General features: G+C 35.8%; 1 long non-coding RNA gene across 1 annotated transcript; it reads left to right on the forward strand.

Moving 5' to 3' along the window:
- The first annotated feature begins 11,854 nt into the window (after positions 1-11,854).
- Positions 11,855-12,725, forward strand: LOC137026195 (uncharacterized). Its single transcript, XR_010895859.1, has 3 exons — positions 11,855-11,977; positions 12,241-12,382; positions 12,524-12,725. It is a non-coding gene; the product is annotated as an uncharacterized lncRNA (long non-coding RNA).
- Positions 12,726-14,769: the final 2,044 nt, after the last annotated feature.

The raw sequence follows: 14,769 nt of genomic DNA on the forward strand, positions 1-14,769 counted from the left end.
CAGCACCGTGAACTAGGGGTGTAACGATACGCTCAGGTCACGATACGATACGTATCTCGATACGGAGTTCACGATACGATACGCATCACGATATTTTGAACAAAATGAAACTGAAATTCAAACAAGATTTATAAAAAAAAACATTAACAAATTTCAATAATTGTCCTTGTTGTACACACAAGATCACATTTCAATAAAATAAATAAATATAAAATTTTAATAAAAACCTTCTGTATTCAAATTAACAGTTGAATAGGGCTGTCTGTCACTAAAATTTTTTTTAAATTTAACATGAACTTAGAATTATGAATAGGGGCCGTTCACATATCGCGTCTAAAAACGCGTGGAAGGCGCGGCCGCACCGCTTCTCCTTCTTTCCAAAGCGCTTGCGCTCCCGTGGCGTCGGTCGTTGCTATGCAACCTTGAACTGGGCTCTCCAAGAGGATCAGGATGTTTCTGCAAAGGATAAATGATTTCTAGCCCTTGCATTAATTTTACTACGAGATATATTGATGGAGATAAGATATAAAAACCACCATGTACAGCTATGATCAGCTGTTCGGCTGAGCTTTTGATGTTTTGTTACGGAAAGGCCATAGCTGATCGGTTGATTCTTGTCACACGACCTGCGGTGCGCTTGCGGCATTCTGAGAAGTTGAGTATTGCATGCGCGTCGCGACCGCGTTGATCCCATTATGAGCGCGCCTGCCGCGCGGCTACATTTGAAAATAATAACTGACTTGCACGCGGAAAAGACGCAATATGTGAACGGCGCCACAGAACTTAAAGCAAAGCATCGCAAGCGTCTTTTGCTTTTCTGTGAGCACAGCTGTTGCTGTGCACTGCAGTGAAAGAAAGCCACGACTTTTCTCACGCGACCATGCAAGAGACTGACATGAGAAACGTTTAAACCTGCTTGCAAGATTCAATGTGTGCCCGAAACACTTACTGATCTAGAGAGGTGATTGAGACACACCATCTACGATAAATCGTTACACCCCTAATACTTATAGTAATTTAAAAATGTGGTAGCATTGGATCTGGACAGGAAGGATAACTCTGGGAGTCGATTCTGCCTTCTCAAATCGTGATACAGGTTCGTGGACCTGCGTATCGCGATTTCGATTTCATATCGCATATCGTTACAGCCCTACCGTGAACCAGGAGTTCCCTCCTAGATTTTCTAGGATCTCTTGAATTCACGATGCCGGTCAGGGTATGTCTTCTCATTGAGAAAGCGATAGTCCACACAAAGACTCAAGCTCCCGTCTTTCTTTCTCACACACACAACCGGCGAGGAATAGGTGGATGTTGACTTTTGGATCCACCCCTGACTCAGCAAGTTCTGTATGTGGGTCTTTACCTCTTGGTACAAGGGTCGCGGGATTGCATTATACGTCTTTTGGACAGGGATGTCGTCTTTCAAACGAATATCCATTCTTAGGTCCCGAACACATCCAGTATCCCAGTCATCCTTTGCAAAAACCCCACTATTCTCTCTCAATAGTTGTCTCACACGTTCCTGTTGTTCCCCAGGTAAGTGACTGAGGTCCACTGGAGGGTCCCATCCTTCACTTTCCTGACCACTGGGCTTTGTCTCTAGCGGTAAGTCACCATTGAGTAGTGATGATTGAAGTTGGGGTTCAGTCGAGGGTGGTAGTTTTACTTCCAGTTGATGGATAGCATCCACTGCATACAGCCATCCCAGGACTGTCCATGCAGTAAGGGTCAACTCTTCGTCTGTTGTATTTTCCACCATCACTGTGATGTTGTCATTATCTTTCAGAGGCATCTGAATGAGCTGTTTGATTACCTTTATCCCCACAGGCCAGGGTACATCCGGATTGGGCTCCAGCATCACGTGTGCTCCCAGGGGAACAGTCTTATTTAGTTTGCCACAACGTACATTCACTCTTGCGCACCTTGGAAGGAGGATGGATTTCCGTCCCATTCTGGCAATATGACAGCCGTTGCTGTCTTTACGTTTCTTCAGGAGTGATAAGACGGCTTTTGCTTTCCTAGGGCTTACTTCCAGAGATGAACTCAGCGTGTTCACAAGTAAACTCAAAGGAATCTGTTGGGCTGCATTAGCTTGGACCAATTCCTCAATCACATTAAAGCCGAATATTGGTTTCTCCAATTCACTGGATGTAATGAGAATTGGTGCCAGCAGGTGTCTGTCTCTTCCTTCAGTCTCAGTGTTACCAGACAGACAAAACTCCACTTCCATCCATCCTTCATATGGGATGCTCGTCCCATTCGCCGCTGTCAAGTTGAGTTCCCCCTCCTCGAGCAGCTCTCTCACTGGTCTCACCTCTGCATCAGGAAGATATCTCTTCTTCCACTCTGAACCCACAATTGAAACTTGTGACCCTGTGTCCCAGAGTATAGATGTATTAACACCTCCTAGAGAACATTGCACCATGCATCTACGTCCCACCAAACTCGTTGCTTGTTTCATGAGCTATCGGTTTCCTCTTCATCATAATTTCTCAAACTGTCAATTTTCTCCTTGGTATCTAACAATATAGATAGTCCTTCATCTTCAAGTGAAACAATATCATCTCCTTCTAAATGCTGCAGAATGCGCCTTCTCAGCACGCGAGGCGTGTGTGTTTCACCCTCCCCCACATTTAGCTTGAGTATCTCACACAAACTTCTCAGTTGCGAAGCGGATAACTCGAGTAATTTACTCTCAATTTCATCCAGCGTAGCTTCCCACACAGGCAACATTATAGCCACTCACTGTACAGAATCATGTAACTCACTCATGCACTTATTTTCCGCTGTTCACGGTCCTCTCTCTCCGTGACTCGCGGCTCGTTTTATCCCTCGCTGGCCGCTCCGTTGCCGCATTTACTGCTTTCTTCCTCCCGAAATCCGTCACGACTGGGCGGAAACACCAGTTTTATGTTGCCCCCTTGGACAATAACAATGACAAGCTTTACTTTTCTGTAGATTTATTCGCCCCGGTTGTTTCTTCTTTTTGTTTTCTGCAACAGATTTGGGGCTTTCGCACGAACAACAACATGCGTCAACTGCACTTATTCTCTAATCATTTTACTTCCATGTCCTTCTTCCCACAGCGCCCCCAACAGTATGCAAATTTTCCTTAGGTTTTCTTTATATTATCTTATTATATTACTGCAAATTATTTATAATAAACAAAAACATGAAACAAATTAAATAACTCTCTTGAGGTCATAACAAATACCTCATTAAAACATCTACAAATGTATAAAACTCATCAGAGATCAGTTATTTTTGCTGTGAAATCTTTACTGATTATTATAAAGTAAACACAAAAAATAACTTATTTGTAGTCATATTTCAAGATGAACACTTAGTTTATTTAGTTTTGATATAAAATTCAGCATATAATTTGTAAATATGTAGTACAAACACAATAATCAAACACAACATTCTGACATCTCTCAGTGTAAAATCCTTACTGCAGTGGGAATAAAAGAATGACTGTGGCGATTGATTTCCAGTAGGGATACTATAATTCATACCAGAATAAATCATGTTAAATTCATGAACAGTGGATGAGATGAAGAGCAGCTCTAGCTTTCTGTCAAACAACCATTGATGTGTGTGTGAAGTTTCAGCTCAAAATCCCCCACAGATCATTTATTACAGCTTGTCAAATTTGCCCCTATTTGGGTGTGAGCAAAAACACAATTTTTGTGTGTGTCCCTTTAAATGCAAATGAGCTGCTGCTCCCGCCCCCTTTCCAGAAGAGGGCGGAGCTTTAACAGCTCAACAACAACAAAGCTGGAGAATCTCACGCAGCCAAAATGACGAAAGTGTTCAGCCGGAGTCGACACTGATCAGGAAGAAGTTACAACTTTTAGACGTTTCTGAATGGTTAGTGGATAAATTGATGTAGTTGCTGTGGAGTTGATTCAACTCATCCACTAGCATGTGCCGTCATGTTCATCTTTTGTGTTGAATTGACCCTCGTTTGTGAAGCAGTCTGGAGTAAAATGACGGCATTTACAAAAACAACTCTTCCTCTTCTCTAAAGCAGCCCAACATGGCCCCGCCCCCTTTGTTGCGTGTTCTCGAGGGCGGGGTTTATGTTAATGTTAGGGTAAGTGATGTCACTAACCCAGGAAGAAGCTCGTTGTAGTCTCTACCAGCCGTTTGTTGTAGTCCTTAAACAGAAAATTCTTTAAAATAAATATTTTACTTTGCTTTTAACCTTTAAGGCTGCATTAGTCTTCCACTATATTTTTCCCCACAAAACCTTTGCTCTCTAGAAACCCAGTCAGTTTGGGTTGAAATTCTTTCTTTAAGTAATTTAAGTTTAAGTATTAACTTTATAAACACTGAATTAATATGAACATATGAAATTAAATTAAGGACATGCATCAGAAAAATTGGTAAAGTTGGACAATAAATATATAACAGAATATAACAGCTTGACAGTAAACTGTTTTTGCAGTGTTGTCTTATATTAATGTCCATTAAAGCAAGACTAAAACAAAAAACACAGCCGTTGTGTCCAAAAGTGGCAATTCGTGGATAACAGACACTGAAGTGCATCAGGCTCTATAAGATCATCTTGTTTGTAGCGTGATCCAGGGGATTAAAATGTACAATATATATTTCTAGTGGAGTAATAGTATGTGTGAAATTGAATAAAATGGAAATACTTAATAAAGTAGGCTAAAACTACCTCAAATGTATACTTAATGGTTGGATTCCACAACTGCAATAAATAGTAAAAAATTTAAAAAAAAATTATTTTTGCAGTTCAGTTTTGTAAAGTTGAATGCCAAGTGAGAAGTAAGGTGGAGTCAGTTACATCTTTACATTTGTTTCCGTCAAACACACCTAAAGCGTTACAGACACCGAGAGAATAATTGATCACCACATAAAAATGTAAGACACCATGAAGGAATTTTCCTCTTATATATAATCAAAGAATCCTGAAAATTTGTATCACAGTTTCCAAAAACACATGAAATCTGTAAACCCTCTAGTATCTCATTTGTTTACTGTATATATCAACATGATCAAATCTTTTCTGATAAACCTGTTACACTTCCTTCAGCTCGTGCTTCAGTGTCTTTCTGCTGTCAAATCTGCACTGATTTTTTATAAAGTAAACATAAGAATAACTTTAATATTGTTAGCAATATTTCAAGATGAACACTTACTGAACTGAAGAGACTGAGGTTTAATTAATTATCCATACATCATTTTTTAGAAAAAATATTAAGTTACGAGTCTTAAATATGATCATCAGGCTTTTCAGAAAAGGTTATTTATTTTGTCAGTTATCATTATATTGCATTATATGAACCATGAAATGATGCATCAAACTTAACAAAAACACCTTTTTTTAAATATTTATTTTAATATTTTGTCTAAAGTCTGACTGTTCTTGAAAAATTCAGTTTTCTGACTATTATTTCAGGTCAGGGTTTACAGGGTTAACTTTTGTTAATTCTACTCCACACACACTTATGGCTTGTGGTATTAAAGTTTGTTTTCATCTGATAATAGTGTCATAAATCATAAATGGCAGCAGCTGGACTTCCTGATGAAAAGTTGTTGAACCATCACTAAAAAAACTTTAATCTCCAGATTCTGTCCTGTTCAATTACTTTCACTCTTGATCATTAAAACAAACTGTGTTTACAGCTGCAGATCAACCATGTTGAAGACATCGATGGAGGTCAGTAAACCAGTCATGAGTGATGAGATGCAGCGTGACGCTCTGTGAATATGTACAAAAAGGGAAATGACATTGCTGACTACATCAGGACGGTTTGTTCTGTTTTACTGAGACTGAAATGTTTTAGTGAAATGCTGTTTCATATTATGAAAATTTGCAAGGTTTTTTTGTTTTGTTTTTTGGTCAGGTGTTTGATGGTGGAGATTGAGTGTTTTTATTGATGTGAGTTTATGGAACATTAATACTGTGTCTTTCCTTACAGGAGTTTGACAGAAGGCATGGAGCCAATAATGCATTATAGGGAACTTTGGTTAATGCATTCAGTTGCAATTTTATATCAACTTCTCTGTTGGTGACAACAAATTTGCTCGTCAGAGCTGAGGTTCAGCAACAGTTCAAACACAATTTCGTTTATCCACATCCTCCTTCAGCTCATGATTCATGTGTCTTTCTGCTGTGAAATCTGCGCTGATTTTTTTATAAAGTAAATGTCATTTATTTGATATTATTAGTAATCACTTATTTGATTATTCAAGTTAAAGTTCAAACTTCAAAGTAAAACCCAAAAAGAATGGTAAATAAAAAATTTTGTAATTGGATTTGTGCCCTGAAAAACAAATAGAACCAACCACAGTGGATTCAGAGAAATCACTGAGGCACTATTATTGTTTCTAAACAGCATGCATGGCCGTGAGAATATTAAATTCTTTACTAGAAATTGATATCTTGAAATAAAATTGGATTAACTAAATAAATTACCACCACATCACTCCTGTAACGTTGCCATCAAAGAAAGTGTCACATATTTATGAATCAAAATAATAAAAGATACTAAAAAAGTGCACTTTTGGCAGAAGCACTTGGAAGGTGATCATTTGTTTATACAAAGCATATTAAACAGTTGTATTTGATGGTTTCTCTAGATTAGACTCTTATTCCTCGTCTGGGATCATGTAGAGCTCTTTGAAGCTGCACTGAAACTGACATTTGGACCTTCAACCCGTTGAACCCCAGTGAAGTCCACTATATGGAGAAAAATCCTGGAATGATTTCCTCAAAAACCTTAATTTTGTTTCGACTGAAGAAAGAAAGACATGAACATCTTGGATGACATGGAGGAGAGTAAATTATCAGGAAGTTTTAATTGAAAGTGAACTAATCCTTTAACAAAAGTTAATTGGCTTAAAGGTTTCCTTCACAATCAATCTTCTATTTTGAGTGAAATTATGTCTTCTCAATTGGGAGGCATAAATTTCCTTTTAATTTGCAATTATTCTGTTAGTGAACTTCCTGTCAATCTTTCCAATTATCATCAGCAAATGCTTCTGGCTTGGAGACCACAACATTTTTTTTTATTTGTTACTTTAATATTCTACATAAAAGGAAATCAATGTTTCTTGAACACTGGGTCACTACACAGTGTGCAGAATTATTAGGCAAGTTGATTTTCTGATCATATTTTTTTTCTAAGCACATTTTACCAATTCCAATCCACATCAATCTTAATAACTACTATTAATATTGTTTTTAATCATTTATAAGTGATATATAATTGTTCATGAAGGCTGGAAATGAAAAATGCCCTATATTCAGGTGTGCAGAATTATTAGGCAGGTTTTCTTTTACAGATAAAATGAGCCAAAAAAGAGATTTCACTCAGACTGAAAAGTCAAAAATTATTAAATACTCATGAGAAGGACGCAATACTAATGTAATACTAGAAATTGCAAAGTTAAAGCATGACCATTGGACAGTGAAATGCTCATTGGGTCAGCGGGGTCATACAAAAACAGCTGGAGAAGAAAAGACACGTTAACTGCAAAATAATTAAGAATTAAGGTGAAGAATTAAGTGTGAAACCATCAGGAACCCTTTAGTCTCCAGCGCCACCATTTCCCAGTACTGAAACCTACCTGGAGTCTTCAGAAGTGTGAGGTGTCAGGATCTCAGAGACTTGGGTTAGGTGAAGAATCCTAAAAAAATGACCCGCTCTTAATAAGAATCACAAACTGAAGTGTTATAAAGTACATGAAGACTGGGTTTTTATAGGCCTTATAGACAGACAGCTTGAGAGTGACTCCTGAAGGACCAGCACCACATCCTCTTGTACCACTGTTTGAAGAATTTATCTTCCAGAATCTGGCAGTAAGGTGTGGGAGTTCATTTAGTCCATCTCTGCAAGATGGACATTTCAGGATAAGAGATGGACTAAAAGTGAACTCCCACACCTTACTGCCAGATTCTGGAAGATAAATTCTTCAAACAGTGGTACAAGAGGATGTGGTGCTGGTCCTTCAGGAGTCACTCTCAAGCTGTCTGTCTATAAGGCCTATAAAAACCCAGTCTTCATGTACTTTATAACACTTCAGCTTGTGATTCTTATTAAGAGCAGGTCATTTTTTTAGGATTCTTCACCTAACCTAAGTCTCTGAGATCCTGACACCTCACACTTCTGAAGACTCCAGGTAGGTTTCAGTACTGGGAAATGGTGGCGCTGGAGACTAAAGGGTTCCTGATGGTTTCACTCTTAATTCTTCACCTTAATTCTTAATTATTTTGCAGTTTACGTGTCTTTTCTTCTCCAGCTGTTTTTGTATGACCCCGCTGACCCAATGAGCATTTCACTGTCCAATGGTCATGCTTTAACTTTGCAATTTCTAGTATTACATTAGTATTTGCGTCCTTCTCATGAGTATTTAATAATTTTTGACTTTTCAGTCTGAGTTAAATCTCTTTTTTGGCTCATTTTATCTGTAAAAGAAAACCTGCCTAATAATTCTGCACACCTGAATATAGGGCATTCTTCATTTCCAGCCTTCATGAACAATTATATATCACTTATAAATTATTCAAAACAATATTAATAGTAGTTATTAAGATTGATGTGGATTGGAATTGGTAAAATGTGCTTGGAAAAAAAATATGATCAGAAAATCAACTTGCCTAATAATTCTGCACACAGTGTAATGGTAGAGGATGCAGCACATTTTTTTTATCGGGAGTAACTCACATTTATTAATATTAAGCAAAAGGCCAGATGCATTAGAAAAAGATAGAAGAGCAGTTAAAGCAATTGGATCTGAGAGGCATCTCTTAAAAACAATGCTGGATCATCTGCCTGTTGGCTTATAATCGAAAAATAATAATTTTAAACCAAAAAAGTTTGATAACCACTGACTAAAGTGGAAATACAGGGAACCAAAGGACTGCAGCAAGTGAAACAAATCTGAATCTATCTGAGACAAACTGTGTGTTTGTGTGTGTGTGTGTGTGTGTGTGTGTGTGTGTGTGTGTGTGTGTGTGTGTGTGTGTGTGTGCCGGTCATTTAGGTCATAGTGTATTTTAATATTGAAAGTGACATTTAGGGAGAGATATGAATGTTTTTAAAGTTAAAAACTGCGAAACCTGCTAATAGTGGTTAAAAAAGAGAGAAGTGACAGAGAGAACTGAAGTCACATGCAAGTCAATACTGAAAATAAATATTACATTATGAGATTTTCTCAAAAATATATCAGCAAGCATTTATTAGAAATGTTTGTAAGGAAGTAAAGTTATGAATGTTTATGACTTTTGTTATTTAGTTTTTATTTTCTCTGTCCATTAATGTCCATTGGAATAATGAGTTAAAAAGAATTATACTGTTAAATCATTACTTTCTTTGGCATTGAAAGATTCAACAAAGACTGAATCATGATAAACACAAAACATACTTTGTCACGATTCATTTGTCTGTAATGTTGAAATTTCAGATATCCTGTTGAGACAGTAGAGTGGTCCCACTTTATATTAAGTGGCCTTAACTACTATGTACTTACATAGTAATAACAAAAATAAGTACAATGTACTTATTGGGTTCATATTGAATTGCAAAACACATTTGCAGCTATTGAGGTGGATACAGGTAAGGTTTGGTGGTATGGGTAAGTTTAAGGGGGTAAGGGTTAAGGGATGGGTCAACAGTGTAATTATAAATGTAATTACAGAAATTAATTACAGATGTAATTACATGCATGTGTTTTTAAAATGTAAAAACATGTATGTACACAATAAGTGCATTGTATCAATTGATTAATTTAAATGTAAGTACATAGAAGTTAAGGCCACTTAATATAAAGTGGGTCTGTAGAGTTTGTCAGATCTTTGTGTGTTTGATCCTGTCATTCATCTGTTTTACTTTAAGTTAAAAAATCTAAAATCTAAATTAGTTTTGGATTTTAGTTTCAGTACAAAACCTTCACAAGTGTCTTTATACAGAAAATAAGTGGAAATCATAATGAGGTGCTTATTTCACAAATGTAGATGAATGTAAAACTACCATAAATAGTTAAAGTCCCCCTGTAGTCAATAATTTTATCACTTAAAACTCATTTCTGATCACCAAAATGACATTTAAATTTTTTTTTCCAGTGAAAAAATAGCTTTAAATGATTAGTTCACCAAAAAAATGAAAATGACTCACCCTCAAGCCATCTAAGTTGTAAGTTGTATATGACTATCTTCTTTCAGATTAACACAATCTTAGATATATCTAAAAATATCTTGAGTGTAGGCATGTGACGGTATCAAATTTTCATGTTGCGATTAATTGATGAAGCTTTTATCATGGTATACGGTATTATTGCGATATTAAAATAAGTTGCAAAACCATTTTTATCATATTTTAACAGGTTTAAGAACTCTTTTTGTAATAAAACAAAAACAACTCTGACTGAAATTTTCAAACAGATTAAAATGCAAAAGAATTAGGCTATAAAGAACAACAGATAACACTTTATTCTATTTAATGCATTAACTAAGATTGAGCAATAGCTACATTTGTTACAGAAAGTGTTATTTTTTGATTAGAAACACAACTGATCATTGTTAGTTTTATCTCAGGTCCATTAAATAAGTTATTTTGATTTTAGTAATGTTATTAAATAGTAACTAAGAAATTAACATTAATTAATAATAATTAATACTTTATAAGTATTTTTATTGTCAGTTTAGTGATAATGAATTAACACGTTAACTAATGAAGCTGTATGTTTTCAAAGTTTTACTGAACAATATCAAATAATCAGAACATTTCTAATCATTAGGGAATGTTGTAGTCCAGATTAAAATATAACAATGTTTAGGTTTGAAAATAAATATCCTTTTAAGTCTTTTTTAAGTATTCAGTATTTGGTGCTGTGATGAACAACACTGAGATTACAAAAAAATGAATGGCTGTTTGAAGCATTTTAAAAACTTCACTAGCGCAGTTACTTTGTTTGCACGGTTTCCGTGGTAACCGCTGCATTTCTGCTGTTCCATCAGCGCCCTCTGCTGTCAGAGAGTGAACGCGCACTTTCATTCAGCTCGTCTCCTTCACTGGTTCCGTCATGTGCTTCTCGTGCACGTTGGGATTGTTTACATCTGAGCGCGTGTCCTTTTGACGCAGAATACAGCGGTGTTGTACATTTTATACGACTGATGGGTAAAGTATTCTTAATTGCCTTATAAAAAATTAATAATTGGTAATAAATTACTATTTACAGTATTCTGAAGTGCCCACGATTACAATATCGTGCATATTCATTATCGCGATTTATCGCATTACCGAATATCGGCACAAGTCTACTTAAGTGTATTTAGATGTATTTAGATAGTACTTTTAGTACATTTGAACCCATAGTGTACCACAAGTGGTATCTAAATACATTTTTTAAATACAGAGATAGTATATTAAAAGCACATTTTACTTCATATTTCATGGTGTCTCAAAATAGCACAGTTGAGTACACTCAGATGATCTTAAGAAGTAGTAAAGAAGAATTTTTAGTATATTAAGAAAAATTAGTGCACGAAAATAGAGCACTTTAAGTACATTATAGAAGTGTACCTTTTTTCACCTGGGTATTCACCTGGGTATTGTATTTAATATTTAAACATATTAAAAACACCAAACAGACAAACATGATTTGTACCACAGGGGGACTTTAAGTTTTTTCTGTTTGAAGTTTGTCTGTAGGCTTTGATGGCAGTAACAATGTTGCTGCTGAGGTGACTGTTTCTCAATTTCTATCATTTATTTATGCAATAAATAGTAAAACTTGCTTTGGTTTGATTTTCTGTAAACAGTCATTATTTTTGCAAGTCAGTTTTGTAATGTTGGAAATTTTGTCCAGTAAGAGGTGAGAGGTTGAGTTGTGGTGTAGGCAGGAATAGGTGGAGTCAGATACACAGCTATATTAGTTTTGGTCAAACACGTCTGAAGCATCACAGACACTGAGAGAATCATCATATAATCGGCACATAAAAAAGGTAAGACAATGTAAGAATTTTCCTTTTGAATATGAATATATATATATATATGTATGGCATTATATATGAGGTTAGTATGTTTTTGAAAAGAAGTTAATAGTTTAAAAAATGAATAAAGGATTCACACGGGTTACATTTCGAGTAAGCTGCAATTGGTCTTTATAATAAAGAGTTGTTAGACCATCACAAAAAAATTTGTTCATTTTTCAGATCCTGTCATGTTTATTTCATACTTGCACGTTCAAATAAATCTGTGCTTACAGCTGCAGATCAACCATGTCGAGGATGATTGAGATCCGTAAATCAACCATGAGTGGCGCATTGCAGCGGGACGCTCTTCAGGTCGCTCTTCTGGCCGTGAATAACCATGAAGAGGAAAAAGAAATTACTCGCTACATCAAGACGGTTGGTTCTAGAGTTTTACTGAGAGGCTGGAATGTATTAGTGAAATGCAATTGATTTAATATTGTGAAAATGTGCTCTGTATTTGTCAGGAGCTTGAGAGTGTGAGTTTGTCGAACATTAATACTGTGTCTTTCCTTACAGGAGTTTGAGAGAAAGCATGGGAAATACTGGCACTGCTTAATGGGGAACTTTTTTAGCAACGTGACATATAAACAGAACAGTTATATCAGCTTCTCTGTTGGTGGTGAAAGAATTTTGCTCTTCAAAACTGACTGAGGTTCAGCAACAGTTCAAACACAATTTATTTGATCCACGTAATCAATAAAACATCTTCCAGCTTGTGGTTCATGTGTCTTTCTGCTGTGAAATCTGCACTGTTTTTTTGTAAAGTAAATGAGCAAATAACTTTGGTATTATTAGTATTTTAGGTTGAAAACTATAGAATTAAGCAAATAAGTGTATTTGATTATCAAGTTCAAAGTTTATTATAAGCCCAAAGGGTGATCAATCTGGTGCACTTTGAGAACTCAAAACTGAGAGCTTAAGCCCATGTACAGCGTGCACTGTTTCTGAACCCACTCGCTGACTGTTTAATTGTTCATGAGGCCTGATGTTGGTGATTTACAGTTTTTTACAGACGCTAGGACACATTTCTCAATACTTTGGTCACTTATTTTAAAACTCTTCACACAGTTCTCCTAACCAACTTTCAGCTTGGCAAAGCAGTTCATTTCACATTCAAAATGCACTACAACTACCAAAACACTTCATTCATGTCTCAAATCAACTCATTCTTCCAGAGCACTAGCAAAGGTTGACAGCCGATAAACACACTCTGTCACCCACAAAACAATGACCTAAAAAACACTAACAACATGTAGCATTATACAATGTTTTCTTGTGTAAAACAAGGACACATCTCTGTTTATAATTCACTACAATATATGTTACTGGAATGAATCAGACATGATGCAGAATTCGTCAATATTTTATGTTGTTTATTTATTTTTATTTTTTTGCACTGAGTAATTCCAAAATACAAGAATTTGTATACACACCATCCACTGATACAGATACAATTCAATTGTTTTTATAGCATTTACAGTTTTTTACAATCGCTAGGACATATTTCTCAATACTTAGGCCACTTTTTCAAAACTCTTCACACAGTTCTCCTAACCAACTTTCATCTTGGCACAGCAGTTAATTTCACATTCAAAATGCACTAAATCTACCAAAACACTTCATTCATGTCTCAAATCAACTCATTCTTCCAGAACACTAGCAAAGGTTTTCACCAAGCAAACACGCTTTGTCACTTATAAAACATCGACCTAAAAACACTAACATCAGTTAGCAATATACAATGTTTTCGTTTTTAAAATTTCTTAACAAAACAAGAATGACACTCTCTACTGCTTATAATTCACTGCAGTTTATGTTACATGGTCCATGTTTACATTGCAGGACAAAATTATTCCTAAGTTTCCCCTTTTGAGTTGATGGTAATGAAATTGAAAAACGAATGCTTGTTTAGGTGTTCAGTTTCATCTAATTGTTTTGATAGTATTTGATTTTTTTTAGATTCAGAATATATTTCATAACTATATTACTGTAGGAATGTAGCAAATTGCTGTCTTAAGTATTCAGAAATGTGTCCTAGCGTCCGTAAAAAACTGTAATTTTAAGATTTAAAATATATTTCATTAAAATATTACTGTAGGAATGTAGCAAATTGCTGTCTTATTCAGTTTTGTATGATGTTATTGTTTTGAACATAAGTTTAACAGTTTTGAAAACAGTATGTAAGCATGTGCAGATTGGCCTGTACATACAAAGAGTTTTGGCAGTTGTTGTGTCTGAGTGAGAAAAGAATTCATGACATTTGAGAGATGTAGTCATTGAATGCATTTTGTGCCAAAGCAATGATAATTGATCCTCAGTTTAGCCCACATAGACTTCTGTTGTGCTCACTGTGTGACGAGTTTTGCAAAAGTGACCTAAGTATTGAGAAATGTGTCTTAGCGTCTGTAAAAAACTGTAATAGAGTCTGTTCACTGTTGTAGAACTGTCAGACAAGGCAAGGCAATTTTATTTGTATAGCACATTTCATACACAATGGTAATTCAAAGTGCTTTACATAAAGAAGAACCAAATACATAGGCTAATTACAGTTTTTTACAATCACTAGGACACATTTCTCAATACTTAGGTCACTTTTTCAAAACTCTTCACACAGTTCTCCTAACCAACTTTCATCTTGGCACAGCAGTTCATTTCACATTCAAAATGCACTAAATCTACCAAAACACTTCATTCATGTCTCAAATCAACTCATTCTTCCAGAACACTAGCAAAGGTTTTCACCAAGCAAACACACTTTGTCA

Source organism: Chanodichthys erythropterus, chromosome 9 (assembly GCF_024489055.1).
Source record: "Chanodichthys erythropterus isolate Z2021 chromosome 9, ASM2448905v1, whole genome shotgun sequence".
NCBI lineage: Eukaryota > Metazoa > Chordata > Actinopteri > Cypriniformes > Xenocyprididae > Chanodichthys > Chanodichthys erythropterus.